Source organism: Mus caroli, unplaced genomic scaffold (assembly GCF_978045245.1).
Source record: "Mus caroli unplaced genomic scaffold, Mus_caroli_1 scaffold_3, whole genome shotgun sequence".
NCBI lineage: Eukaryota > Metazoa > Chordata > Mammalia > Rodentia > Muridae > Mus > Mus caroli.
This window is the reverse complement of record NW_028227258.1, coordinates 134,405,152-134,429,944: the sequence shown is the minus strand read 5'-3', so window position 1 is coordinate 134,429,944 and position 24,793 is coordinate 134,405,152. Positions and strand designations below refer to the sequence as shown.

At 42.6% G+C, this 24,793-nt stretch overlaps 1 long non-coding RNA gene and 1 pseudogene across 1 annotated transcript; one reads left to right on the top strand and one right to left on the bottom strand.

Moving 5' to 3' along the window:
* The first annotated feature begins 9,614 nt into the window (after nt 1-9,614).
* LOC110291072 (large ribosomal subunit protein eL21 pseudogene) lies at nt 9,615-9,965 on the top strand (annotated as a pseudogene).
* Nucleotides 9,966-11,632: 1,667 nt separating this feature from the next.
* LOC110291978 (uncharacterized) lies at nt 11,633-22,512 on the bottom strand. The gene is made up of 3 exons (XR_002377624.1): nt 22,459-22,512; nt 20,176-20,855; nt 11,633-11,679 (listed from the first exon to the last, which is right to left on the bottom strand). It is a non-coding gene; the product is annotated as an uncharacterized LOC110291978 (long non-coding RNA).
* Nucleotides 22,513-24,793: the final 2,281 nt, after the last annotated feature.

The window sequence follows — 24,793 nt, the reverse complement described above, 5'->3', positions numbered from 1 at the left end:
AGAATGAAGAAAAAGGAAGAATTTGAATGGCAGTCTTTCTGTCAGTTTCCTGACTTCAGATACAATGTGACCAGCTGCTTCCGGCTCTAGCCGCCATAACTTTCCTGACCTAATGGACTGTATGCCTTAGAATCATTAAGGCAAAATAAATCCTCCCTTCCTTAAGTTGCTTCTTGACATGTATTTTGCCACGTCACCGAGAAAACTAAGTAATTTAACAAAGTGAGGAAATAATATTTTATAACTGATCTTAACACTCCACTCCCAAACAAGAAACTCTTGAGAGAAAGTTATTCCACAGAATAATGCATTAGCAGGTTTTTAAATCATGACCATTTTTTAAACCTGGTAGCTCTGACGTGCTGTATTGTGGGCTGGTCGCCTTGGTTTGGTTCCTGGGATAGACTCTGGTAATGACTCTGGTTTAGACAGTTGTTTGTAAGACCATTTTCAGCTCTGGAAGTGTGGGAGAAGATCTGAGTATGTGGACTCCTCTGAGATCCCAGTCACATTTGTCTCAAGGCACAGCTGTGAAGTGGGTCTCAAATCTTGTAAAGGTTTTAGTGGAAATCTAAGTTTATCCTGACTGCTGAGTGGTAGTTACCGTCGATGACCAACTTGATTAGAATGGGAATCACTTAAAACATTAGTGAAATGCACTTCTGGGGATGCCTGTTAGAGTGTTTCCAGAGATGATAAAACTTTAGTTGGAGTAGTAGCCTTGGCGGTAGGTTGTATGGTGCCCAAGGCTGGAGGCTGAGATAGAATCAGAGGGGATAGAAGCCAACTCAGCACAAAAGGCCTGCTTCTTCCTGCTGGCCATGAAGAGAGCTTCCCCTGCCACATACTTCCACTGCTGTGATGCTCTGCCCAGGGTTAAAAAGCCCAAAGACAGAACCAGAGCTGCAAGCATAACCGATTCAATCAGGAGCCAGAGCTGGAACCAGGCTCAGAACTGGAGTCTGATCCATAATAGTCCTCAGAAATACGGAATACAGGAGTGGGACTGCCCATCGCAAAGCAAGACCCAATAGCAAGACAAGTTTTTAGGAGCCAGAGAAGGAACAAGAAAAATGTCAGATGCAACCCAGCAATCAGTTTACATATCCTGTGTCTGTAGACCCAGCTCTCCCTACACCTATGCATTCCTTTAATAGCCAACATCAGTTTAGCAGATCTGTTCCTTTTTTGCCCCATATTCCTATCTCTCTCTTTTTAAAAGTACTTTCTCCTTTTTTCTTTTAATTTACCCTTACTGCTTCTATTATTATTATTATTATTATTATTATTATTATTATCTCTAGTAAAGAACACTGCCCAGATTTGTAAGTTTCTGTGCTTAAAGCTGCTGAAAGATGGCTTGAAGTTATTTGGCATATCTTTACCTCTCTCTTTCCAGTCTCTGTTTAGCCAAACTCCATAACTTCCCACACCACCACATACACTCTTTGTGGCTCCTAAAGTTCCACTTTCTAGTTATAGTTCCTATCCTGGCTAGTTTTATGTCAATTTGACATATGCTAGAGTTATCAGAAAGGAAGGAACCTGATTGAAAAAAAAATGCTTCTGTAAGAACCAGCCGTAAGGCATCCTCTTAATTAGTGATTGGTGTGGGAGGGTCCAGCCCACGATGAGGAGTTCCACACCCGAGCTGGTGGTTCTGGGTTCTATAAGAAAGCAGGCTGAACAAGCTATGATGAGCAACTCAATAAGCAGCGCCCCTCTATTGCCTCTGTATCAGCTCCTGCCCTGTTTGAGTTTCTCCCCTGACTTCCTTCAATGATGAACAATGATATGGAAGTGTAAGACAAATAAACCCTTTCTTTCCCAGAAAAAAAAAAAAACAAACCCAAAGACTATATGGGCTGAAGCTCTCAAACCCTGAGCCATATACCCTTCCTGCCTAAAGTCCTTTGTCAGATGTTTTCCAAAGCACAATGAATGCACACTGTCACTCCCTTCTTTCAGTCCCTGCATCCCTGAATGGATGAAAGAGGTGAAGTTAGAGACAGTTCTCAGGAAATCTCTTACAACCAGGAGTTTAACTGTGTCTGGCTTACCTCTGAAGTCTGGGTGTGGTCAAAGCATTGTATAGTGAACACCCTTTCTACGTGTGTTCTATAGTTAATAGGATGGGTTTGGGGTGTCAAGTTTCTTATGTGGCTTTCCTGGTTTGTTAAAGACAAAAATAGTTTTGTAAGGCAATCCAAGACTGAAGATAGGGAACATTTTCCATTGGTGTCTGAGGATTTGGTGGCTGTGGTTTTCTCCACTGCTATTAAAGAGGTGGCTTTTAAATTCTTTTGACTGTATTGCAGAAAGAAATACATCATTATAAGTATTCATGAGACTGAGACTGGGAATAGTGCTTACTTGGTAGAATGCTTGCCATACAAGCATGAGGTCCAACATCCCAACACTGAGAGAGAGAGAGCGAGAGAGACAGACAGACAGACAGACAGACAGACAGACAGAGAGACACAGAGAGAGAGGAATCATTATATGTAGATGTGTATATGTAGATATACACATATATTTTATTATGTATGTGTATAATCGCTTACATATAATAGTATTTATGCTTAAAATGACTTAGCTTTATATAATATTAAATTAAATTTAAAATTTCATAAAACTATAATAATTCTTACTGTTTGTAACTCACTAAAAAGCTCTATTTTATATTTTTAAAGCACAGTGTATAACATTCTAAATTGATTTCATGTCCACTGATAGCTTGCAGGCCAGAAGACATTGCTTCAGAGTATTCATCTTTCAGGCTTAGGCAGTTTCCTGTCCAGCGTTGGAAAGAGACCTCTCTAGTGTCCTTTTCATAGACAGGCCAATGGTTCTGGCCTGCAGAACAAGACACACACACACACACACACACACACACACACCCCATCAAAACCAAACAAAAAACAAAAAAATTCTCAGGATTTTTATTTTCAGGGGTGTTAACTATTCTGATTACAAGTTTCTTAAGCAAAAACAGATAAGAAGAGGAAACAGAAGTACCACTTTGTTTATTCAAATCAAGCCTTTTTTTTTTTCTGGTAATTCTTTTAAAAATCAGTTTAAATCAGATGAGACTCTGACACTCTCTCAGACCTGAGAGAGGAAGCAAGCATACCTAGACACCAGAAGGGTCTGACTCACCTTCTATAAACACAACAATGAGTTTAAGGGGGACAAAACAGCGAGGCTGTTGGGGTGGGGCACAGGTAAAAGTTTTGTACTTTTCCCAAAGGCTTTCCATCTTATTTTTGAGACGGAGTTTGAGTCAAGGGTCTGTCTGGACCCACAGCTTGGTGACTGCTAAGCTGGCCAGTCATCAAGCTCCAGGTTTCCTTTTCTTTTGCAGTGTCAGGATTACAGTTTTGCGTCTGTTTTTTACATGGGTAAAATGTTTTTTACATGGGTACTGTCTTAGAGTTACTATTGCTGTGATGAAATACCATGAGCAAATCAGTGTGGGAGGAAAAGGTTTACTGGGCTTATACTTCAACATTGTAGTTTGTTGTTGAAGGTAGCTAAGACAGGAACTCAAACAGGGCAGGAACCTGAAGACAGGAGCTGATGCAGAGGCTATGGAGGAGTGCTGCTTACTGGCTTGCTCATCATGGTTTGCTCAGCCTGCTTTCATAGAGAACCCAGAACCACCAGGTCAGGGATGGCCCCAACCCACAATGGGCTGGGCTCTCTCCATTGATGACTAAGTAAGAAAAATGTCTTAAAGTCAGATCTTTTTTTTTTTTTTTTTTTGGTTTTTTCGAGACAGGGTTTCTCTGTATAGCCCTGGCTGTCCTGGAACTCACTTTGTAGACCAGGCTGGCCTCGAACTCAGAAATCCGCCTGCCTCTGCCTCCCAAGTGCTGGGATTAAAGGCGTGCGCCACCACGCCCGGCTTAAAGTCAGATCTTATGGAGGCATTTTCTCAGTTGAGGCTCACTCTTCTTTGATGACTCTTACTTGTGTCAAGTTGACATGAAACCAGCCAGTACAGGTATTGAGGATCTAAAGAATTTGAGGATCAGATCTCCATGATGGCATGCCACGTACCTTACTAACAGCCATCTATGTAGCCCCAAACCCTGAGATTTTGAACTACTTGTGTTGCAGATAGGGAGGTAGGGCATGTGCTTCTATAGTTATAGGGCAGAAACCTGATTTGGCATTTCTGAATTTTCTTCTTGGGTAGAGATGACTATAAGGAAGTAGCCTATAACAGGTTCTTGAAGAGTTCCATGTTCTATTTAGAAACATCAGCTGGATGTGTTAGTAAGTTCTAGTGTATGTAATTTGAAACACATTTTAAATGGATTTATTTAAAATTGAAGTGTGTGTGTGTGTGTGTGTGTGTGTGTGTGTGTGCAGGTACCCACAGAGGCCAGAAGAGGGTGTCAAACCCCAGAACTGGAGTTTTGGGCAGTTTTGAGTCCCTCAGTATGAGTTTCTGGGATCCAAACCCTGGTCCTCTGTAAGAGCAACAAGCACCCTCACCTGCTGAGTCATCTCTCTGTCTTGAAGCACTCTTTTAAGCTAATATCTGAGCATAGAATTATCTTAGTCTATGAAAAGTAAATTATTATCCACATCTGATTACTTTCTCACTTCTTCAGTGAGTATAGTGATGCAACCAAGATTTGAATTTAAGAAAATGCTAAGTCAATCCAGTCTTATGCTGAATAAAACAGGAACAAACATCTTAGCAGGAATTAAAACGAGCATAATTCAGACTTTGCAAAGTGTCTCAGTGTGGCTGACTTCCTCAGGTCAGTGAGTGAGTGCAGACCTGGCGACAGGAGGCATTGCTCCAAGGAGAATGTCTGTGCTATGGTGTGGCTGTGACTTGTCTCCTAAAGATTGATGTGTCAGAAGCTTGATTCAGAGAATAGTGACACTGATAGGCAGTGGACCTCTTAAAAGGTAAGGCTCAATGTAAGCTAACATCCTAAGGGTGCATTAATGCTTGCTTGTGGAGAAATCCTATTTTCATGAGCACTGAACTGTTATAAAAGAACAAGCAGGGCCCTGGGCATCCCGTTTAGGTCTCATGTTCACCATGTACTCTCTCCTAGGCTCATCTGGATATCTGCAATGTCACGTGGCTGAGGAGGTCCCTCTTGGGGCCCAAACTGATGAGTCTCTCCGAGCTTCAGTCTCCCAAGCTGTAAGCAAAATAAAACTCTTTTTACTGTGTGCCATCTTGGGTGTATTGGTATATGTGTTAGTTACAACTCCAGTTACTGTGACAAAATACACTGGCATAATCAGTTTAAAGAACAAAGAACTATTTTGACTCAGAGTCTGAGCAGATTCAGGGTATCACAGAAGGGAAGGTAGTATTTCAAGAACACAAGCAGTTGGTTACATTGTGCCTGCAGTCAGGAAGCAGAGAGTCAGGGATGTTGGCCCTCAGAGTTTTCTCCTACTTATCTGTCTAGGACTCCAGACTATCTGGACTGGTGCCAATCACATGTATGATAGAATGTCTCACTTCAATTAACCTAATCAGACATGCTCAGAAGTAATTCTAGATCCTATATAGTTGATAATGTTATAGATTAGTCACACAAAATAGACTAAAATATAATGCCCAGTGTCACTCATCCCATGAGGTCGGTTTTGAGACGACACGGGGCATGTTTAGGAAAGAGAATCCTCTCCTTTTAGTGAGTAGATCAGGCTTTGGTTTCTACTAGAAGGAGATGGCAGTTGCATACGACATAGGGACTCTTGGGAGGTAGAGAGTCTCGATGTAGGAGCTGGGTCTCTAAAGCTGTATGCCTGCACACCTAGTGGCTGTCAGAAATTATGTGCCACTGTTTGTACGGCACTTTTGTGCTCAGCAAGTGTGTTTGTGAAATATACAATGCATTCTCGTTTATGATGTGAGACATTGGCCAACAAGGATAGCACCTTAGGGATGATTTCTATATGCATGCCACACACATACCTGCACACCATAGCATACTACACACACACATGACAAGTGGTGAGTGGAAACCTTACCAGATTGAGACCCTCACCTCTGGATGTGTTTCTTTGTAGCTTATCCTTGTTGCTAGAGAAGAAAACGTGTTTGTCTGTCTTACTGAAGATGTTACGACAGTTAGGAACAGGCACTATACCTCTGAATAGTGGCCAAAAGGCCAGAAACCCTGACTGCAGTCAGGAGGTGGGGGCAGGAAGAAGAGAGGGGAGTTACATGAGGAAAGAAACCTCAGATTGACAGAAATGTCAGTTGAAGAACTTGTGCGTGCCAACCTTGACCTCAAATATACTCCACCCCCTTGAAGCTGCTAAAATGCCAAGGCCCTCACTGAATGCCCCAACCTCCCCAGACAAATGGGTCCTCTCACCACCAGCCACAGAAAAGTTCTGGGTGCACATTCACCTGCAAATGTCTGTGACCACTAAATGCGCATTCCCATGCGCTGAAGGCAGGCCCATGTGCTGCTTCTTACTGTGTAATTTGAAAGAAACCAGGAAGCTCAAAGCTCCTCTGGATGTCAGTCTGGGAGAATGAAACCCAGAAGCTATTGGCTCAGTCATTCCTTCACAGGGGAGGCTACCTCATCTCAGCCTGAAGTTTCTTAAAATATGAGTGGGTCTGTCAGAATGGCTCGCTGGGAGTTCCAGTGTTCTTTCTGTAGTTGTGATGAAATGCTGAGCCAAAAAGAGAGGGAGGAGAGAATTTATTTCACCATGTACTTCCAGGTCACAGTCTATCCTTGAGGGAAGTCAGGACAGGAACTAAAGGCAGGAGCCGCGGAGGATGGATGCTTGCTGGCTATCTCTCTGACTAGCTCACAAGCTCCAGCATAGCCTGATTCTTATACGGACTAGGGCCAGCTGCTCAGGGATGTCAACCCTCCTGTGTCAATTGATAATCAAAACAGTCCACAGACCAACATGATACAGACGATAACAATTAAAACCTGAATCAAACCTGCAAAGACACGAAGAATATGGCAGGCCCTCTTGTCTGGCTCTTTTATAAAACCTTGAGGTCTTTCTCCTAGGTGCAAGGGCAGTTAAGGTAAAGATTCAAATGAAAGATAGTGGCATTTGCACATATATGCACCCCTTACCACTTTCTGACAGAGTCTTACATAGTTCAGGCTGGTCTTGAGCTACAGTGTAGTCTAGGATGGTCTTCACCGTATGATTGTCTAGCCTCCACCAACCAAAGCAGACCACTGAGGTTGTAACCATGCACCACCACACTGTTATATAGACTGTTGAGGGTCAAACTCATGGTCTCCTCTAAACTAGGCAAGCACTCTCCAACTCAGTTCTAACCCAGCCCCCCACATATATATTCCATACACACACATGCACATGTGTGCACACTCATGCATGTACATACTCACACACATGAGCATGAGCGAACCCATACTGCTAATACCTACACTTAAGAGGTGTGTGAAATGTTTTTACATCACATAGAGTTTCTGCCTCATGTGAGGCAGACAGATGGAGCCTCAAGACCCCTAGCTGCCTCAGGCACCATGATGGCACAGTGAAGCTTTCCAATACATAAAGGAAGGGCTTCCCAGAATCCTGTAGAGCCATTCCTCTCACCCTGGCTAGAACGTAAGGCCATTAAGGTGGCTTCCCCCGTTTGTTATATACAACTGCTTACACAGGGAGCTCCAGGACAGCCACTGTTATACATCTCCTAGGAAAGGGGTTTCCTCTTTGTCTGTGAGAAGGTATCTGTCACTCTGTGTGTTTTCACACCCACCCCACCCCCAGACCCTGAACAATGATTGTATTTTCTGTCCATGCCTCTTTTGCATGAAGCGCAAGATTGTCATTAACAACCTGAAAAGAATTATTACATTTTGGGTTTTTAAATAAGCAGTATAGTAACTAGTTAAAGCTGGTACCCTTACTACTCAATTCGTACCAGATACATATTTCCAATGGTGCCTTAAAACAAATTGTTTTCGTTATATGGCTTGGTGATATAGCTGGGCATGGTGGCCCAAGCCTAAATTCCCAGTACAGGGGTGGCTGATGCAGGAGGTTGCTGAGAGTTTGAGACCAGCCTGTGCTATTTAGTGCAATCCTGTCTCAAGAGAAAAGAGAAGGAGGTGGAAGTGGAGGAAGAGGTGGAAGAAGAGGAAGAGGTGGGAGAGGAGGAGGAAGAAAAAGAAGAGGAGGAGAGAGAGGAGGAAGAGGAAGAAAAAGAGGAGGAGGAATATTTTTTCTGACAGTACCTGGATCTCTTGCCTAGGGAGGTTACATTGACCTCCCATTTTCAGAGTGAATATTTTAGTGTTGTCCTTGTTCTGAGGGGAAGACCATTGCCCCAGGGAAAACAGCTGAAGGATGCAGCTGAAAAGGGCGGAGAGGGAATTCAAATTCAGCAGCTGGAAGTGAACTGTGGAGACTACCAACAATTTGTGAGTTTCGTTTAGCTCAGACTTGCAGTAGCACTGGCCCTATGAGTAAACTAGGAACACACACCCGCATGTGTGCATACATAAATGCACATGTACACAGGCACACATGGGCTCTGGACTCTCAGTTCATACATCAACTCAAATCTGAGTGTTCGAAGCTTTCTGCTATGGGTGTCTGACATGGATATATAATGGTTAATCTTCATTGTAAGCTTGACAGGGCTCACAGTGGTTCTCAACCTGTGGGTCGGGACCCCTTTGAGGGTCAAATATCAGATATTTACAATTCATTACAGAAGCAAAATTACTGTTATGAAGTAGAAACAAAATAATTTTATAGTTTGAGGGTCACCAAGACATGAGGAGCTGTATTAAAGGGTCATAGCAGTCAGAAGGCTGAGAACTGCTTGTTTACAATCATCTAGACCCAACACTGGACATGTCTTTGAGGGAGGTTTAGTGAATTTAACTGAACGTGGAGGAGCTACCCTGCATGTGGGTTATCTTGTCTCATGGGGCTGGGGTCTCAGAGTGAATAGGAAGGGGAAAGGAAACTGGGAACCAGCATTCATCTCTCTCTGTCTTCTGACTGAGGAGGCAAGGTGACCAGCTGCCCAGCTCCTGCTGCCAGGTGCCTCCCCAGTCATGGTGGGCTGTAACCTTATAACTATAACCCCCAAAACCCCAAATAATTAAACAATGTTCCAGTCCCCCCTTAAATAGTTTTGTCACAGCAACAAGAGAAATTACTAACACATCCCTGGAATGGCGTGGGGTCTTCGGAAGATCATCTACGACATCCAATAAACTCAGAATCCGTGAAGAGAATGGAAGTGGTGTATCTCCCGTTCCTCCAGGTTCCTCCTCTGTCTTCTGGGGTTGCATCATCAATCTACCTTGACACCCTTCATTCCCACCTTCCCGGGCCTGCTCCCACAATCCTGAGACCATCTTCTCAGTTTCCTTACCTTTATCCTCTCTCAGCTTCAATTCCTTCTATCTCACCTCCAGAAGCAATAGTGTTGTAAATGTATCCTGACACTTGCAGTTATAAACGCATAGATACACAATACCCAAACAACCAATCAGGATGATTTCATTATCTTCATTTTCTATAAAGACAAGAACAAAGGCGTTGTTCCTTTGGCCACATATATGCGAATCTACAAGAAGGGTGATATTGTAGACATCAAGGGAATGGGCACGGTTCAAAAAGGAATGTCCCATAAGTGCTACCACAGCAAAACCAGAAGAGTCTACAATGTCACCCAGCATACCGTGGGCATCATTGTCAACAAGCAGGTTAAGGGCAAAATTCTGACCAAGAGGATCAATGTGCGGATTGAGTGCCTCAAGCATTCAAAGAGCAGAGACAGCTTCCTGAAGAGGGTGAAGGAGAACGACCAGAAGAAAAAGGAAGGCAAAGAGAAGGGCACCTGGGTGCAGCTGAAGCGCCAGCCTGCGCCACCCAGAGAAGCACACTCTGTGAGGACTAATGGAAAAGAGCCTGAGCTGTTGGAGCCCATTCCATATGAATTCATGACCTAATGTACAAAAAGAAATAAAGTACCAGGACTGGAAAAAAAAAAAAAAAAGACAAGCACAAGGCTCTGAGATTCATTGATTTGTTGTGCACTGTAGGCACTACCATCAACCTTACAGGCAATGTGACTGCCCTAGCTGTGCCTTTCTCTCTGCCTCAGTGTACTTAGGCTTCCCAGAAGGCCAAAGGCCTCAAAGAGGGGTGTGTGTGTGTGTGTGTGTGAGAGAGAGAGAGAGAGAGAGAGAGAGAGAGAGAGAGAGAGAGAGGGAGAGATGTTTTATTAGATTCTACTTTTTAGGTTAAGAAAGAACAACTCTTGGGGAAGTTAGCAGATGAGGTAAGGGTTCTCTGAATGTTCCACCACTTCTTGTCTTCTCCCAGGACAGCCCTACCCTGTTAGAGATACTCTAGTGTGCCATGTTGTAATTGTTATGTCTGTGTCTATTAGAGAAGCTAGTGTATGGACGTCTACCCCACCCCCTTGCCACCATTTTGGAGAAGTACTTTCTTGGATGGGTTCACAGAAGAGAAGGCAAAGCCAGAGCCTGTGTCAGGGAAAGACAATGACTGAGAAGGATGAAGGAGGAATTCTGGATCTGTTTCTGTTAGAGTCCTTGGGCAGAGAGAATGGGCTGGACGATGACAGTATTTTACAAGTGGCATCATGAGATGGGAGCAAGGCTGCCCAGCTGGTGATCTGTGAGGGAGAGGAGAGGAGAGCGGCACATGCTGAGAGAACAGAGCTAAGTTGCTGGCAGAGAAGCCTGAAAGGAGTCCAGTTCCTTTGTGCCTTTGAGTGAAGCAGCTCAAGGTGAATGGATGTAGTTTTGCTCTTTCCTAGGTAGCCAAGGCACAGCTCTACGTTCTGGAAGCCCGAGAAGAAAAAGGCCCTGAAGAAATGGTAGATGTCCATCAGGACTCCCATACCTGAGCTATTGGGGAAGGCTTTTCACTTATGCAGTAAAGGAGCTGATGAAATGTGACTATCGGTGGTGGCTGAAACCTCTGTGTCTGCAATTGGCAAGCTCTCGGGAGGCAGAGTTACAAATGCTGAAAAATTTGAATGTCAACTGTGTGGTAGGACTCCGGAGGTGAAGGTACTGCTCAATTGGCAGAGTGCTTGCCTCTCATGCATGAAGCCCTGGGTTCCATCCAGAGCTCAACACAAACCAGGTGTGGTGGCACATGCCTGTAATCCCAGCACTTTGAAAGGGAGAGGCAGGAAGAGCAGAAGGTCACGCTCAGCCTCAGCTATATATCCAGTTTGAGCTTAGCCTAGGTTAGAGACCCTGCCTTCAAAAGGGGGAGAGGGAAATGGTTTCAATGGGAGGAATCATGGTATAGTAAAGTGAAACAATGAACTTATAAAATACTTCCACTTTCAAATTATTAGTTTTGGAACATAGTATTTGAAACTGAGCACAGTGGTTTGCCCCTCAGTCCCAGAACTTGTTGGTACAAGGCAAATGTTGCTGTGAGTTCTAGGAAAGTGTATAAAGAAGGAATGAAAGAAAGAAAACACGAAGGAAAAGAAAAGAAAAAAGAATGTTCCCTCTGAACTGTTTACTGCTGGCCTAGCCCATCAGGCCACACCCTGGCTGGGGATGTTAGACAGCTGGTGGGATGAGTCTTTGCCCTAGGTCCAGTAACCTCTGACAGAGTCTTCTGTAAAACGTTGGCTTGTAGGCAGGAGGTGCAAATTGGATCATTCTTTAATAGCTGAGGGAAAGAAGAAAACAAAGGCAAAGTGTATTTTTTCTAGCCCATTTTGAAAATTCGTTTCTTCCATGGTAATTACATTTTGGACCTCAAGTCACAGCTGAATGAGGGCAGAGACCGGAGGAAAATTGGATTGAACCCCAGGCCAGGCTGTGTAGGACTTTGGGCAAGTCTCTTCAGTACTGTGAGGAGGAGTGACTGGTAGACCAGATGGCGCTAACTGGAAGATAGGGGTCACATTTCAACTAGGAACTCTGCCTTCAGGTTCTCAAGGTGTGAGTCACTCCTGGACAAGTTCTGTAACCTCTTTGAACCTTACTTTTCTTGTCTATGAAATTATAAGAGTGGTGCTAACTCCTAACTAGTATGAGAATGAAGCTAAAACCATCTAAGACTCAAAGCCCTTGGCATAAGTTATCACTCAGTAATAAGGCCTCTTGCATGCTAGGCAAGCACTCTACTGAATGAACTATATCTTTACTTTGTGATATTTTTATTTATTTGTTTATTCCAGGGCCTACACACTTTCCCAATGGATGCTTATCTTCATTAGTTATAGGTTACTTTTCTCTTTGGGGAGGTACTATTATTTTTGTTGATTCAAGACTCTTCCTCTGGAAATATCTTTGGGTTAGGAGTCTGGTTTTTTGTTTGTTTTTGTTTTGTAATTGACATAATTTATGTGCATGGGTGTTTTGTTTGCATGTATGTCTGTGTACCAGATGTATGTAATGAATGCCCATGGAAGCCAGAAGAGGGTGTTGGATCACCTGGGACTGGAGTTATAAACAGGTGTGAGGCATCATGTGGTACTGGGAATTGAACCTGGATGCTCTGAAAGATCAGTCAGTGGTCTTAACCACTGAACCATCTCTCCACCTAGAGTCTCTGTTATATACTTTTGGTATAGGTGCTTCTATCAGAATGCTTAGTACATTTTTGTTGGATTTGTATTTTCTCTTGTTTCTTTCATCAAATTACAGACTGAGTTCCACAGCTCTTTCCTCATGGCCCAGCACAGACCAAAGACCCATACTAAGTACTCTGAGATAAAGCCAAATGTGATTAGATTTCCCTCTCTAAAAAAGATTTTTATGAAAAAAGAGATAAAGGTTTCTGAAGTCCTACCTTACCATACATATCAGAAAAAGAATCCTTAGAGCTGGTTAGAAGGCTAAAACCCAACTAACCTGGTCTGAGTTTTGGTTGGGGCTTTCTGGGATGTGTGTGCCTCTGTGTTGTGTGTGTGCATGTGTGTAGGCATGTATTTATGCCTGTTTATATGTGTATAAGTGAGTATATATGTATATATATGTATAAACATAAATATATACGTATATAAATATGTATATGTTTATATAATACATAAATATATACACATAAACATATGTGTGTATATATGTATATATATATATACATATATATACAAATATATACATATACATATATACTCACTTGCTATGCTTGGCTTTTAAATGTTTTAACCAGCCTCTCTGGCAGGAATTGATATATTCTAAAAAGACACCTATGCTCTCCTCTTTGACATCAGACTATGGAAATAATAAACACCAAGAAATTAGAACTTCCCCAGAAGCCAGGCGTGGTGGCACACGCCTTTAATCCCAGCACTCGGGAGGCAGAGGCAGGTGGATTTTTGAGTTCAAGGCCAGCCTGGTCTACAAAGTGAGTTCCAGGACAGCCAGGGCTATACAGACAAACGACCCCCCTCCCCCACAAGAAAAAAGAACTTCCCCAGAAGTTCTCTGGTAGGAGAGGAAATGGCCAAAGCACTGTGATTACTCAGAAGAACAACTTGTCTCCTGACAAAGGTAAACAACTTGTTGACAACTTTACAGGAGAGCCTTAGAGCTGAGATAGTCATGGACTCATGGCCATACTTTACTGACTCTTTAGTTATGGGCATCTCTGCTTTCTACTTAGAACCTGCCTTCAAGTTAGATCTCTCTGCCTCAAGACAAATTTAGAGGAATCATTGAGTCCTTCTGTCCTCTTCCCAATGTGGCCACATTAAATACACGTTTTGTTGTTGCTGCTGTTGTTTGTTTAACTGTTCATTTGGATCCTTTGGTTGGCTTATTGAGGACAGATCACCAAATCTGGCTTGTTGGGGCACAGTCTGAGACCTCCCTAGTCTAGGAGTAAAAATATAGGTTCTACAGACTGAACAAAGGTCCCGTTTTGCTGAGTGAATTATCTTCCAAACCCAACACTACCTTGTGTCCTATTTTCTGCCCCCAGCAAGAGCAGTTGGCCCTTCCAGCATTCCTTTGGATCACGTGGCCATCAGATAACCATGATGGTGTGATTCAAGCCTGTTCAACTTGCTAAGCATCCCCAGAGGGTTTCTATGGCACTGGACAACTTAGCAGAGGAGCTTTGTTCATAGGAGTTGGGGCGAGGGAAGGGTCAGGTGAGAATGAGCTTAACTTTTTACTTTGTCTTTTCCTTCCAGGTACCTTTCCAGTCCACTTCCTTCTCTGTTCCCATAACCACAGTTCTAGTTTAATTTCTCTTCATTTATTGCCTGAATTATGTAATTCGCCAGCTTACCAGCCTCTCCCATTCTTCTCTACACAGTGCTTTTTGGTTGAGTGTTCTACAGCACAGCTCTGCCCCGTGCCTTATCTCCTCCACTCCTTGCCACAGAATACAGTCTACTGTCTCTGTGTCTTAGTCAGCGTTGTAGTGCTGTGAAGAGACACCATGAACACCACAACTCCCATAAAAGAAAACTTTTAATGGGCTGGCTAACAGTTTCATAGGCTTAGTCCATCATCATCATGACAAGGAATATGGTAGGGAACATGGCAGCACACAGGTAGATATGGTGCTGGCGAAGTAGCTGAGAGTTCTACACCAGATTTACCAGCATCGGGAAGAAAAAGACATTGGGCTTGGCTTGGGTTTTTGAAATCTGAAAGCTCACCCAGTGGCAACTTCCTCCAACGAGGCCATACACACACACACACACACACACACACACACACACACACACACACACTAAATACATAAATAAATAAATAAACAAACAAACAAACATTTCTTTTAAAAAACATTGTGGAGCATGCTTTAAAAATGTTGCTCTCGGGGAGAGGAAGATGGCTTAGCCATTATGAGCACTCAGTCTCTCAGAGGGCTCCATTTCCTTTTCCAATACCCATGTCAGGTGGCTCACCACTGTCTCTAATGCCAGCTTCAGGGAATCCGATTCACCTTTCTGGACTTTGTGGGCAGCTCCCTCACTCCAACATGTATACAAATAAAAAAATAAAAAAATTAAGAAAATGAATCCAAATGGCACTGGTCTCTCCTACACCCATCTTTTAGATAACTTCTAACTAGTCACTCCTCTGAGATCTTTCTGTATTAAGTGACTACTACTGAGTGGGGAATCACAGGATCCCCAGCCCACACATTGGCAGTACCTGATTCTTGTTCATTCCTTGACTTCCAAGGTCTGAAGCATTTTTTCTCCTCATAGAAACCAAATTCTCTAGAACATTCTGTGGTTTTAATCTTAAAAACTCTCTCTCACCAAACTTTTTTTTTTCATGAAATGGTTTTCAAATTTGTTCTAAGTAGTTCCCCCCTTTCCTCTTGATTCTCAATGGGAATTTCTCCTGAATCACCGTCATAGGAAAGAGATTTGGAGATGACCTGCCATCTTGTCAGGGGAAGGTGTCGGCCAATGAAGCTAACAACTGAGTTTGATCCTTAGGATCCAGGTGTGGAAACAGAGGATTGACTCTGACCTTCATGTGTTTGCTATACATAAGTGAGCTCACTGTGCCCACCCATCTACCCACCCACTCACACAATAAATAGATAAGTATAATAATTATTATTTCCCAAAGAGACCTTCCTTCTTATGTCAAAGTTTTTTGGAAATACCCCTAAGTGTATAAGTACAGACATGTTTCAATGATCAGGGTGGGTCTTCCTTCTTTAGTCAAAGCCTTCTGGAAATATTCTGCTAGGTATACCCAGAGACGTGTTTCCATGGTAATTTAATCCAGTCAAGCTGAGGACAAAGATTAACCCTGAAGTCTCTTTCTATATGAATGCCTAGCTGGAATCTAACTGAGCAAGTGCAGACATGTCTGTCCAGCCTGATTTGGAGTCCAGGCATGGCTGGCTTATGCCTGGAAACCCAGTACTTGGAATGTTGAGGCAGGAGGATTGCTACAAGTTCAAGACAATCTTGAATTATAGTGAATTCTAGGCTAGCCTGTGTTATAAACTGAGACTCTGTTTCAAAAACAAATGAACAGAGCAGTGCCCTAAACAAGGTCTACTGAAGCAGGCAGTGTCCAAGCTGTGGAACTTGGATTCATACCACCAGTAAATGTAGCAAGCCAGATATGAAATAAAATTCTAAGTCTGTTGCTTGGACAGAACACCTGAAGTGTTAAAGTTAAAGGGCTATAGACTTTGTGTTGTTTCAAATACTAAAATTGATTAGTGAGATGGAAATATGTTTTGACCACAGTCCAGCATGTATGCTTTTACCACAATCCAGCTTTTATGCTTTTTAAAAATTATTGAATAAAAAGGGGCAAATTTCAAGTGTGAACTATTGATTTAGTCTGCCCAAAAATTTAGTAAAAAAAATTAATTAAAGCTCTGGTTCGTGTTTCTAAGGACTCTAAGTTCAGTGGCTGAAAGGACCTGGAATTGTACTGCCAAGAAATCTATAAATCTCTATAAATGACCTTAGAAAAGAGAAGCTAAAAGAGAGTTCATAAAAAACTTGGGCACTGGAAGAAGGCCATAGAAGAGACATTCCCCCTTCCACACACACACAGACACTGTCATTTTATGTGTGTGGGTGTGTGCCTGCATTTATGTGTGTGCCTGGTGACAGCGAGAGTCAGAAGAGTGCACTGGCTGTCCTGAAACTGGAGTTACAGACTGTCTTGAGCTGCCTTGTGGGTGCAGAGAATTGAACCTGGGTCCTCTGAAAGTCTCTTAACAGCTGAGACATCTGTCCAGCCTCCCACTGAAGACATTTTTAATAAACATGTTCTGGTTCAAGCTTGGGAGCTCTCTGGATACAGTCCATCTAAGGGTTCTATCTGCATAGTTAAGAATTTAGAGCTGTGAGCACATTTTCCTGAACCCCCCTGCCTTCCTGATGTGTTCTTACTGATAAATCCTGGTAAGTTCTAACATACTTATGATATAGACTCCTTCTTAATATAGAACACATTTTAAAATTCTTGCTTTTGGCACATTTCATAACAAGTCACTTCCCAAAAGTGACTTTATAAAAGCACCCACAGAAAAGCCTTTATAGTATTCATAGGTGTTAATTCCTTACAGTGTCATTAGCTTAGATCAAGTAAAGAAAATCTTATAATTGCTAAAATTAGCTGATTTAGAAACTTGACTTTTATCCTTTAATGTAAGTACCATGGAAACACAAAAAAGATAAATAAGATGAATGTTAATTTTAAATGTCAAAATGTAATTTTTTTCAATTTACAAAAAAACTCCATTTTTAATTATGGGCTATTTAGACAAAGTTAAAAGACACGAGAAAAAAAATCCGCAAACTCTGGGACCTCAATCTGAAGACAGTCACTATTAAAATTTTGGGGTATTTTCTCCATAATTATGTTTTCACATTTATAACATGTACTATGCAACAAGCCATAATGAACAATTATGTCCCCCAAACAAAAATCCCCCCCCCCAAATAAACCACCAAGTCCAGTTTGTGTTGCCCACATACTCACTGGAGTGTGATCAAATACCCAGGGGCCAGCCCCTTAAAAAAAAAACAAAAACAAAACCTTATTCCCCTCCTCCCACCCTGACAGAAGCCATCAACAGTGAAGGGCTGCACACTAGTCATCCTTATTACAGTTTTTAGAACTCTCTTCAATAGATAGCTTCCTGTCTGTCTGTTTTTTGGGGGTGGGGTGGGGGGGAGGGAGGCTGTCACAAAACATCCAATGTGTCTCATTCTCAGATGGGTCTGCAGTAATCTACACCATAGTAAAAAACAGCTTTCCTGCCTGTAGCAATCAAAGGCAGCACAGATCATGAGCTTCCATCAACCTGTTCCCTTGTGGCGGCAGGGATCATGGATGACAACATGGTCTCTGGAGCAAGCATGGACCATGGACATATTTTGAGAAGACTTAATTCAGAAAATGAACGGCTCCTCATCTCAGATATCTTGTTGTTACGCAGAGTCGGAGTGATTATGTGGTTAGGCTGTGTGTCTGGAGGCCAGACCTGTGTGAGTGTGTGAGTGTGTGTGCGCGCGCACATGTCTGTAGCTCTGTCTGGCTTGGAATCCACTAAGCAATCCAGGCTGGCCTCAAACTCAGAGTCTTATTTGTCTGCCTCTACCTCCTGGTTCTGGGATTAAAGGCCAGTAGTACCACCATCCTAGCAAAAGAAATTTATTTTTGCTAATAAAGATTAGGAATATAATTGTCTATTAACTACCAACTCTGTAAAATGAAGCTCTTTCAGATTTTTATTGTGCTCACTGTCTCATTCTGCTTAATTCTGATTGACTTAATTTGGGATTTATACCCAAATTTTATAGAACTAACTTTTCTTTTGATACTAATGTTTTATAATTACATTAATGACCTGGTGTCATTAACTATATCAATTAATTACATTATGTATTTATTATGTATTTATGTAGTTAAATATATTAATGACCAGTGTTATATGGTTTATCCTTTCTCTGTTGTTTTAATTTTAGATGATTTTTATCTTATTTTTAGGTGTATGAGTGTTCTGCCTGCACATATGGCATATATGTGCTTGGTGCCTGTGGATGTTAGAAGAGAGGTCATACCCCCAAAACTGGAATTATGAATGGTTGTGAGCCAACACATGAGTGCTGAGAACTGGACCCAGGTACTCTGCAAGAGCAGCAAGTGCTTTTAAACTCTGAGCAGCCTCTCCAGCCCTTCTCCATTGCTTTCTAATAGTTCTTGGATTCTTAGTCTTGACCCAATCCTACATGGGCTGTACTGTGTCCTTAAGTGGTAAGTGTGGTGCTTTGTGAGTGCTGGCTTGTGGGGTAATGTTGGGTTTTGCCTCTTGACTTAAGTACATAATTCTTTCCCTCCCTAGATTGGAAGAAATTCTCCACTCACTGATGCTGTTTAGTTCTCTGGAAAAGTCTATGTTTCTTATTTCCTCCATGCAATGCTTTTCCAAGTCTGGCTGCACATTTAAATTACTAAGGGATTTTTTTTTTTTTAAAGAAATGTCTGTGCCCGAGATCCAACTCACAATGATTAAATAAAACCTTTTAAGATGGGACCTGGACACTGCTGCTTTGTCCAAGTCTTACCCAGTGATTCCAACACATAACCAGAGTTGAGAACCACTACTAGGAAAAAGCCTGCCTGATGCTGACAGAATTGTGAAGGCTCTCCTTAAGTCTTGAAGCAGACAAGGCTTGTCTAGGGGTGAATACTCAGCACAAATTCTGCCAGGTCCTCTCTGATTCTACAAATTCACTGTTTCTCTAACTTTGCTTAGAATATTTGCTACACCATACATATTGGTGTATTGGTGTATCTTAAGTTGTGTTGGTTGGATAAGTGAGAACATTGGGCTGCTGTAACAAATGTAATAAGTTTGGTGGCTTATTAAGAAGATAAATTATCTTTTATATTATAGAGGCTGGTAAATCCAAGGTTAGGATGCCATAGATTTGGTGTCTGGGATGGAGCTGTGTTCCCTGTTCGTGGTTATCTGTTTGTTTCCTCATGTAGCAGGAAGTAGAGTTGCTCTTTCTGTGGCCTCTTATAAAAAATTTAATCTCAGGAAGGAAGGCTTTGCCCTCATGACTTGGTTAGCTCCCCAAATCTTTACCTCCTAAAACCATCCCTTTGGGATTAAAGGCTTCTTTTATAACTTATTTTTTGTTTTTTTTTTACTTGTGTGTGTGTTGGTTAGAAGATGTCAGATCCTGTGGTGAAGAAGTTACAGGTGGTTGTGAGCCTTTTGACATGGATGCTAGGAACCGAATTCTGGTCTTTGTTAGGGTAGTCCTTGCTTGTAACCATTGAGCCATCTCTTATTAACTGGGAATCATTTTTGTCTTCTGCACTTGAATCCTTCAACAGTTACATTGGTTGCAGAATTTTTTTCCAGGTTAATGAAATTCAAATTTCTAACAGTTCCTTATCAGAAGGACGTCTTCTTTGTGACAGTCCACCCAAGCAAAGATCAGGAAGACGGTTGTTTCCCAGGGAACCTCCTTGGTTCACTTTTCACAGGATATCTGAGATCCATCTTAAATTAATTGCTATGATTTATGTAAAGAGAGAAATTGTTTTTAAAACATAGTTACCTAAACTTCATCTTCAGGGTTGGTTTGTTTGTTTTCTTCTTCCTTTTCCTCTTCCTCTTCTCCTCCTCTTCCTCCTTCATCCCTCTCCCTCCCTCTCCCCTGCTTCTCCTCCTTCACAGCTGAAGCCACACTGAGCTTACCTCTGTAGGTGTAGCTGTGGAAGACTACAACATGAACTTCTGGTCCCCCTTCCTCAGATCCTAAGTACTGGTAGTGCAGGCGTGGCCCCCTGTCCAAGTTCTGCTGCACAAGGGATCAAACTTTGCCTGGGTTCTGCAAGTTGTCAGGCTTTGGTCTCTGGTCAGGAGTCCACGGCATCACCTAGGATGGCTGCTGTCACCAATAAATGTGTCTTGCTGGGCCCAGCTCTGGGCCTAGAGGAGCCAAAAATGCAAGCACTGCTGCCAAGCCTGGGTTTCTTCTGGAAATCCTTGCCACTGCTTGCCAACCTGGCCCCCTTCGGCTTCTGAAGAACCCCGGGCATCAGGTGGGCCCTGCTGCCGGCATCCTGTCTCTGTGTTAGGCTGCTCCTGTGCAGGTTGTGGGGTTAGTCCTGCATGCCCTTCTTTAATCTGATCCCAATTGCAAAACATTTCAAAGAAATTCTTTGAAGTTTTTGGCATTTGTATGGTTTCCTTCCTTAGCTTCTATGCCTGATTCAGGGTTTTACATATTTTAAAATTTTTCTGGGTCATTTTGGATGGAATGTGGAAGCAGGTGGTGCAGCTCTGTGCCCTCAGTCCTCCATCATGGGCTGTGAGAGTCAGGACATTGCTTTTGTTATTAGATTTATGAGGATGGTGAGAACTCAGAGTCTGGTCTAGGGAAAAACAATGCTGTTATTGATAAATAGTAAACATTACTTACTAGTACTAATGATATTGATTGTTCACTTACATACTTGTTTATTGTATGTATTTTACCACTTTAGTCATTCTAGATAATGTTTTGAAATGTAGTCAAGAGCTTGTTTATATCAAATTTAATGTTACATATAAAACTTACTATTACATAAACATATAAAACATTTCTTCATACTATTGATGCCTTATTCTTTTGAACATGTTTAAGTTCAATTAAAAAAAATCGAATATACTTGGTGTGATGGTTACTTTTAATCCCAGCACTTGAGGGGAACAGATTTCTGTAAGTTCTAGGTTGTCTAGACTGATCAATCTACATAGTGGGCATACATACTAGGTCAGCCAGGGCTATATCTAAAAAATCTAGTATGTATGCATAGATATACAAACAAGGGAAACATGGAGACACATTGGACACGGGCGGGCAAGTGCAGAGGGGACTTGAGTAGAGATGTATAGTGTTACTCTAAGTCCACAAAGACCAATCTTGTTTACATTGTTACCACTCAATGCTTTAAAAAAATATCATTTAAAAAGTATTTTTAGTTCCTTTTTGGGGGCAGGGTAACCCAGTTTGGTCTGAAACCCAACATGTATCCCAGTCTGGCTTCTGCAATTGTGGCAATCCTCCTGCCTCAGGCTCTGAAAATCTGGGATTATACACAGGAACCACAATTCCTGGCTTTTTAGTTGTTGATTTATTATTATTATTATTCAGTTCTTTTTAAAAATTTACTATTTATTTATTTATTTAACACTCCAGATTTTATTCCCCTCCTGGTCCACCCTCCAACTACTCTACATCCCATACCTCCTCCCTTCCCCACCCCACCCCTATCTCAACGAGGAATGTCCCCACCCCGCAGCCCTCACTCCACTAGACCTCTAAACTCCCTGGGGCCTCCAGTCTCTTGAGGGTTAGGTGCATCTTCTCTGACTGAACCCAGACCTGGCAGTCTTCTGCTGTATATGTGCTGGGGCCCTTATATCACCTGTTGTATGCTGCCTGGTTGGTGGTCCAGTGCCTGAGAGATCTCAGTGGTCCAGGTTAATTGAGATTGCTGGTCCTTTGGAGGGCAGTCATGCTAAGTCCCTTTTTGTGAGCGCTCCATAGCCTCAGTAATAGTGTCAGGCCTTGGGACCTCGCCTTGAGCTGGATCCCACTATGAACCTGTTGCTGGACCTTCTTTTCCTCAGGCTTCTCTCCATTTCCAACCCTGTAGTTCTTTCAGACAGGAACAATTATGGGCCAGAGTTTTGAGTGTGGGATGGAAACCCCCTCTCTCACTTGATGTCCTGTCTTCCTGCTGGAGGTGAGTTCTATAAGTTCCCTCTCCCTACTTTTGAGCATTTCATCTAAGGTCCTATTATTCAATTCTTATACCATAATATTTTCATATTTTTATTGATTCTTTTTATTGATTCTGTGTGAGTTCCATAGCATACACCTCAGGCCCCCTCATCTCTGAGTGCCCTCGTATCCACCTTCCTCCCTTGTTAACCTCTCCCCAAAATAGAAATCATACAAACAAAATAAACAAAACAAAGCATAGAAAATACCTCTTTGTGGAGGCTGTGGCATTCCAGTGTGTCCCACAATATGTCCCTCTGTCCACACATCTTCTCTTGCAATGAGATGATGTTCATGGCAATGAGTCATTGTTGCCAGTGCAGGCCTCTGGCTTCTGTGACATCATCAGTACTGGATCCCTGCTGGGACTCCTCCCAGTTATCCTGTTATTGTCCTGTGTTCTGGAGATCCTGCAGCTTTAGATCTGCAGGACCAGCCCTTTCACGTGCCTCACCAGTTCATAGATAATGGAGATTTTGGGGTGGGCCAACTCAAAGCCCTAGATCTGGGCCTAGGTCTCAGCTGAGCTGGTCAGCCCACCAGCTCTCCTGCATCCATACCACCAAGGCTCAATCTCACACAGCTCTGACTCAGCCACCCAAAGTGGTCATCAGCAGGATGCGGGGCCAGCATTCCTGCTGTCATGCTAGCTCCCTCTCTCCCCTGCAATCAGCTCCACTGTGCTCCCCTCCTGCTCTTGCACCCTCAGGGCTGGCTCACTGGTGACTGGTGACATCAGGGCCAGCTCCACTGTGTTGCCCTGGAGAGGTGCAGGGTCCACTCTCCAAAGTGTTAGACTAGAGATGTCCCCATGATCTCGAGTGGTAATAGGAGCCAATACATGACCGCAGACCATGACTTGGCTCTCAGTGATGGCACAGGCTAGAACTTCACCATGGCCTTAGGTGCTGGAGCTGGCTCCTCACAGCAAGCTCTTCCTCTCCACCCTCGTTTCTTCCCTTCCATCTCCCTTCACAAGGCTTAAATGCTTCTACCTCTCTTTCTCTCTCATCTGTCCACCTTACACTTACACATTGAAGTAGTTCCCACTATGTGGTGGCAATGCTGCTGGTGGGCCTCTGGGTGACCTCTGCCCTTGCTGCATGGCAGCAAGAGGGCCTCCGTGTATCTATGGCTCTCTTGTGCTGTGCAGTGGAGAGCAGGGCTCTGGACATTTGCCCCACCCATGCTGCATGACTTCATGGTGAGGAGCTGTACAGTTCCCACCAGGAGACATCTTTATATCATATTTCTAATGATTGTTATGCTACATATTTAGACAGTTTCTATTTTTCTTAAATTGTGAAAGTGTTAGTAAAAATATCCATGTTTGACTATTATTGTTATAATTTATTTCTTGATGTAGAATTACTCAAAAAGAACATCACAAGCCAAATGCTTAATCATTTTCTAAACCATATTTTCATTTTCTTTTTTTGCCAGCATAACATAAAATTGTCCATTTGTTTAAATTATAATTAGGTTTGGCAGTTTATAAAACTTTTTTTTTTTTTAGTTTTTATTATTAGTTCTTTGAGAAGTTTCAAGCTTTGTACAATGTGTTTTGATCATAATTACCTCTCCAACTCTTCCCAGATTCATCCCCAGTTCACGATCCACCCAATTTTAAAAGCCATTTAAGACCAATTTCTGCTACCCAGATATTCTTGGATGTGTGGTCTTCCATTGGAATATGATACTTTTTTTAGACAGTCTCTCATGTGGCCCAGGCTGCTCTCCAAGTCTCTATGTGGCTGTGTTAGTTATTTCCTGTTGCTCTGAAGAGTTACCATGATCAAAGCAACTTGTAAAAGAATCCATTTATTTGGGCTTGTGGTTCAGAGAGAGTTCCTGATCACCGTGGGAAGCGTGGCAAGGTAGGCAGGTACAGCGCTGGAGCAGGAGCTGAGAGCTTACATTCCAATCTGTAAGTTGGAAGCTATGAAGAGACACCATGACCAAAGCAACTCCTATAAAGCATAACACTTAATTAGGGCTAGTTACAGGTTCAGAGATTCAGTCCCTTATCATCACGGTGGCAGCATCCATTGACACTGAAGGAACTGAGAGTTCTACATCTTGTTCCAAAGACAAACAGAAGATTGACTTCCAGGCAGCTAGGAGAAGAGTTCAAAACCCACCCCGAGAGTGACACACTTCCTGTCAACTTCCTGTTCCATGGCAACACCTCCTAATAGTGACACTCCATGGGCCAAGCATATTCAAACCACCACAGAGTGCTAACTGGGAATGGCGTGAGCTTTTGAAACCCCAATGCCCACCTGCAGTGGCAAACCACCTCCAACAAGACCAAGTTCCTCATTCTTCCCAAACAGTTCTACTAGGTGAGGACCAAGGATTCCAATATCTGAGTCTATGAGGAACGCTCTCATTCAAACTACCGTAGTAGCTGAGGACGACCTTTAACTCCTGACTTTCTTGCTTCTATTTCCCAGTTGAGCACACAGGTATTTGCCACCATGCCAGGTTTATAATAAGAAACTAAAACTGACTGGGCTTTAAATACCAAACATTGATAAAATT